At 31.4% G+C, this 6,150-nt stretch overlaps 1 long non-coding RNA gene across 1 annotated transcript; it reads left to right on the forward strand.

The window, feature by feature from the left end:
• Positions 4,142 to 5,209, forward strand: LOC109354181. The gene is made up of 2 exons (XR_002108518.1): positions 4,142 to 4,231; positions 5,133 to 5,209. It is a non-coding gene; the product is annotated as an uncharacterized LOC109354181 (long non-coding RNA).

The following is a 6,150-nucleotide window of genomic DNA, read 5'->3' on the forward strand; positions in this document are numbered from 1 at the left end:
GCCTTCTTGTCATATTTGAGCTTTGTAATAGCTTAATTTTACTCTTGTAATTGTTGTAAAAAGGGAATCTCGTGGTGTCTTATCACCTTAGAGATTGAGTGTTTCTTCATAATTGCGTAGAGTGTTAAGAAGAGGAAAGAACAAAAATTCTTTGGCTGGGGCTACGCCGAAAGAAACGTTTTCTTTTTCAGTAGGAAGGGAGTCAAACCATTGAATGGGTTTCTTTATTTTCTTGTAATTTTCTAAGGGTTGTAATTGGATGATGTGCATGTAATTACATTGATTCAATTATAGTGAAGGAAATCTCCCAAGTCAGCCGGGAGGCCTGGATGTAGTTTGCAGTGGACAGCAAACGAACCAGGATAAAAATTCGCGTTGCATGATTTTTCTCTCTCTCTCTCTCTTTACTGTTTTCAATCGATTATTTGGTATAGTAGATTCAATTGATACATTCTGTACTTGTGCTATACTGAAGGATACTCTGATATTAANTGGAATCAATTGATACATTCTGTTCTTGTGCTATACTGGATGATACTCTGATATAAAATATGTAAGCTCTGATATTCGTTCCATTATCGGTTAACTGTTGTTCAATTAATCGTTTCTGTAATAGCTTACTGTTTCTGTTTAATCGATTAAAACTGTTGCGTTAATCGATTATCCCTGTTCTGTTAATCGATTAAGTTTGTTCTGTTAATCGATTATCTTCATCCTGTAATCGATTAATTAGGGATGATTCAGCATTAAGTGTTGAGTTTCGAAAAGCGGCTATTCTAACCGCTACACCTATTCAACCCCCCTCTTCTAGGTGTATTGTAACCACTGATACCTAACATTTTTACACTGTGGAATATAATTGTTTCTTACAATCACACTTCCAATACAACAAGTAAGAACTCCCTTCTTGGATCCGTTGAGCCCTAAACCCAGTTTGACCACTCAATTTGCCTACTCGGATACCAGCACCTTTCACGATTCTGACCCCATCCCATTTCTCTCTCAATCCAAGACCTCTTACCCTCATGAAGACACCTACTACCTCACCGCATCTAGGATTTTCCCAAACTAATTCTCTATCAATGGTGATACTAAACACACCAAGAGAATATGTTTTTGCCAATGTCTAAAAACTTTTGAAGTTATTGATGCACCTATGTATGCTGAGTATTCACTATTATAGAATCTAAGAACCTTCTACAAATCACACAAAACCGGAACATAGAAAATGTGAGATGCAAGGTTTCTTCTCAAAATGTGACAATTAAGCTTCTTTGAAATCTTTCAAAATATTCATAAAGATTCTCCATTTTCTCTATTTTTCAAAAGAACACTTTGAAAATATCTCTATGGATATGAAAGTGTAAGAGTCATGTGATTATCAGAAATATTGTAATTTGTATGCTTTTCATTGTGTGTGTTCTATTCTATATGCAAAATAGAAAAACTTGGGCAAATATACAATTATGTTTTCTAGTGTAGATAATCGATTATCACTTAATCTAATCGATTAACGATTCTCTAAAATTCAAGAAACCAGGAATTGTAACTACCGTTAAGCGATTAAATCCATACATAATGAATTAACAGGTTCCTAAAGTTTCAATGCTTAATAATTGATTAAGATAACTCTTAATCGATTAAAAGTTTTTTGAAAAAGATATTTCAATGTGATATGAACCTCCTACATGATTTGTAAAAGTATGATGCATGAATTTTAATAGTGTATGATTTAAAACTCTTTTTAAATGCATCAAAATCATATTATCATATATTTATGCAGGTGCATGTAAATCAGGTATGCATGCATGTAATTTTTATTTTAGTTATGATTGATTTTAGCTTGTGAGACTTCCATTAGGGTTCATCCTAGCCTAAACTCTTTCTAAGCAAACATCTTAAGACCTAATAAGGATATAAAAACACTTAGCCTCTAGATCTTCTTGAATGTTTTAGCATGTAGTCTTTACTTTGTTATTGACTTTGTTGTTTGTTGATTTGTTCATCCCTTCAAGCTTATCATTGATATACAATCTTTGTTGCAAATCTTTGTATTTATCAAACTCTGTCTTCAATCTTTATTTTCATCAACCTTTGTCTTCATCAAAATTTATGTGATGCATGTTTGCATATACAATATGCTCATTGATGCATGCTTGTATTTTACAAACAACATCAGATCTTTGGATGACTAATGCTCCTAAACTGTTTGGGTTATGGTGTACTTTTTTAAACTCTTTTGTATCGTCTTTGATTCATTTATACAAGTTATTATTTTGGTTATACTGATCCTTTAAGAAGTTCTTAATGATGCGGTTTTAGCTTGATCACCTAAAAACTTGATTTTAAGATCTAAAATGCTTCTTCTTAATCAGGGTATAACACAACTTGAATAAAGTATCATGTTGATATTGTTCAATAAATCATTTCATCATATTAACTATATTCTCCTTATGAATTTGTAAATATGTAGTTCTTTACTTTTTCATGTTTATCACCTTTATAAAATCACAAAACCAACTTATTGCTAACTCTTGCTTTTGATAAATGATATATAATATGAATATTTTTCATAAAAGATATATACTCCGTGATTTTTTTGAAAATAAATATTTTAAAAGTATATGAATTTTCTAATGAAAATAGGAAACCTAAATATGATACTATATGATTTTTTGAAAATAAATATTTTAAAAGTTGTAAAAAATTAAAATAATTTTGGTATTTCGAATTTGATTTTTTTAATGAAAATAGAGAAATCATTTTGTGATAGTCTTTTCTCACTGAATTTTAATATCACAGATCAAATTCTTTAAATTTTAATTTCCCCCTATTATAATTGAAAATAGATTTAGTAATAATATTATAATAAAGAAACGAATATATAGTGTGAGAATGTACATATGAAGGAGGTGAAACCCTTTTGAAGAGAAAAAATGAATGAAAAATTGACATGTAACAATGAATGATATGAGGGGACCTTTTTTTATTATATAATTAATAGATATTATAAATGACTATTATAAATTTTGTTTGATGAAATAGAAATCCAAATACATAAGTTGAATTCAATTTATGGATTACAACTATGTAAGAAGTAATTTTGCATAAGTTAAATTTTGGTATTCTTTTACTTATCACCATCACTCTACACTTACTCTTCATCACCAACTTAAACCTTTCAACAAGTTGCAACTAATCTGACGATCATCAGATTACAACATCCCGATCGAGGAGAGTTGCAACGTTACATTAAGCCAAAGTTGTCGCAGTTAGGAAGAAAAAATTGAAGTTTTAACAAAAGAGTAATAATATATCATCATATCAAATTTTCCTACATCACAATAAAGCACCATATTTATAAGTTAATTATTAATAAATTTTGACACATATTACTTTTCTTATAGTATAAAAAGATTTGTAGAAGAATATTTTTTTTTTCATGGAATGATAAGACAAGCTACTAACAAAAACACCAACCAAGAGGCAGCAACTTGTGAGTATTGTGGAGCAACAGGTCATGTTAAGATATATTACGAGGCAAGAATCATATTGCTCCAATATAACAACATGATGTTAAGAATTTATTTACAAATTGAGTTTTAGAGGGGAATGAAGGATAAGGAATAGTCTTTAAAGCCATCACACAAATGTATTTTATTGCTCTTAATTTTTTTCTTTTTTTCAATTTCCCTCCAAAACTCAACTCATAAACAAACCTTAAATAATTGAAGTCAGAACTAGGGTAGATAATTGAATGATCAACAACCTAAATACTTTCAACAAAATTTGAAGCATCAACACTTAATTTCATGAGAAACGTCCGTAAATATTAAGATATTGCTGGAAAACAAATAAATAAAATATTTTGCAGTATGATACAAAAATTTAAGAGATTACTTACCCGACAAGAGTCTCCAAATCACCAGAATAGATGAAGAGAAATCATGCAACGAAACTATCACAAAAAATGCACAATTCCATGAGAGCTTGAGTAATTTAAAAACAAAAACAAAAAGGATCTAACAAAAATTAAGCACATCTTGCCAGTAGTTGTCACTTGTACCAAGTTGTCTGTATTCTTTGGACATGCAAACCTTCTCTGAGACTATCATTTTTAACTTCAGAGATATGAGCCACATACTATACTAGTAAAATACTAAGAATTGGGCAGCTTTTCTTCGAATATGCGTGGAAGTACTTCATGAACACCAATGTCCAAGACCTCTGGGTCCCTGAAACATTAAAGGTATATTTGCTTCAAATTTCTAACAATGTTCATATTACCACAAGTTGAATATATTGAATGCCCTGATGGCAAAGAATGCACGTATATGTCAAGAGTAAAGAGAGAAAAGAGACATACAATGGATGCTGAAATATAGTCATATAATAGATATAAATATTGCTTAGTGACTATGAGGTTACGAGTTCAAATCCTGGAAACAGTCTCTCCACTAACACGAGTAAGGCAGCATACATCTATTATCCCCAGACCCCACTAAGTGGGAGCCTCAAGACTTTTTTATAATAAATACAAATATTATAAAGAAAATGAAGGGAATATGGGGTTGAGTAGCATGTGACTTTCACATGATTTTTAAAATAAAGATTATGAGCCTTTAGATTATAATACAATGAATGGTGGAAATTTGAAGTAATTCTTCAAAGTTAATCTTGGAGTAACTTGATCCCTCCCCTATTATGGGGTAATTAGCCAAATGCCATAATTACATAGTTTACAACACTTGCCCCTCAGGCTAGAGCATATAGTTCAAATGCACAAAGTGTATTCACAGCAGTGTATACATTGTTGTTGCTCTTTGTAATTCTAGTATTCCATCTCTTGATTATGTATCACACTGATCCAGAATCAGAGAGTGGTGTTTTACTTTTATCACTAAAATTTGTTCTTCTACCTTAATTCAGGTCCAGTTCCTATTAATGTGTTTAGCATAATGTCTCAACTCTCAACTTTAGCATTTGGAACAAAAATAGGAATAAAAAGATAATGGAAATTAGAAAAATAATAAATCTGATTATAGAAACCATTACTACAAGCAGCTATACTCACCATAAAATAAAAAAGTTTATATTACGTAAATAAATACATGCAAGAAAGGGTGGGAAAGATACCTGCAGAATGTTCGTCCCTTTTCATTGGAACTAGGAATAAACCACAGCTTTTGCAGGGAGGGTGACTCAAATTGAACAGAGAAACCATCATTTTGCGCATTTTTCCACTTCCTCAATCCTTGGCCTTTCCAGACCTGTAGATTTAATGTCAGCAGAGAGATTTTGTACACATTCAGACCATGCATGTCTGTCTATACAGCTGATCTGGTGAAATGAACGTTGATAAAGATAGCCGAGTCTTTTCAATAGAATAGTATATTAAATGTAGGTGATATATTATTAACCCTCCTGATAGGATGGAGTTTATTAAAAAGGGATAGGATAAAATATTATAATTTAGTATTTAGATTTAATTAAATATTAATATTACATGTTTAATTCTAGAATGTTCTATTGTGATACAATGACAATTGTGTGGTCATCAACAATTTAGGATTTCTTTAAATAGTGTTTTGTTTAACCGAAAGAAATCAATCAATGAAATATGAATATCATATTCTAATATTATTTCTTTGTTTAGGAGTAGAGTAATTAATAGCTTAGTTCGTCCATAGGATGAATTTGTTTCCTATCAATTTATGCTTTCATATTTTAACTCATTTCTCCATAACCATGTATTCTACACATTATCCCTACGGTCAATACCATTTTCACCAAATGCCTCACCCTTCTTCATTCTCCATCCCACAACAATTCCAATACCATAACACGCCTTCACCTCCAACTCATTGGCCTCCACCAACATTCCCTCCTCTTCCTCCCTCTAACCCTTATCCATACCATCACAACCACACCTCACACCCTTATCCTAACGAATGGAGCAACCAAGCCTGGCCACCAAACCAACCCTATCCACCCAAAAGAATGCAGAATTATAGCTTCATCACGCTATATGGTGAACCAATAATGAATGCAGAATTAACCCTTGCAAATGTTTGTATTGTAAGGTTTATAGAGATGTTAGCTACTTTCAACCTTTTCTTTTGGGTTGTGAAAGCTATAATTTTTCCCCGA

Source organism: Lupinus angustifolius, chromosome LG08 (genome assembly GCF_001865875.1).
Source record: "Lupinus angustifolius cultivar Tanjil chromosome LG08, LupAngTanjil_v1.0, whole genome shotgun sequence".
NCBI classification, from domain to species: domain Eukaryota; kingdom Viridiplantae; phylum Streptophyta; class Magnoliopsida; order Fabales; family Fabaceae; genus Lupinus; species Lupinus angustifolius.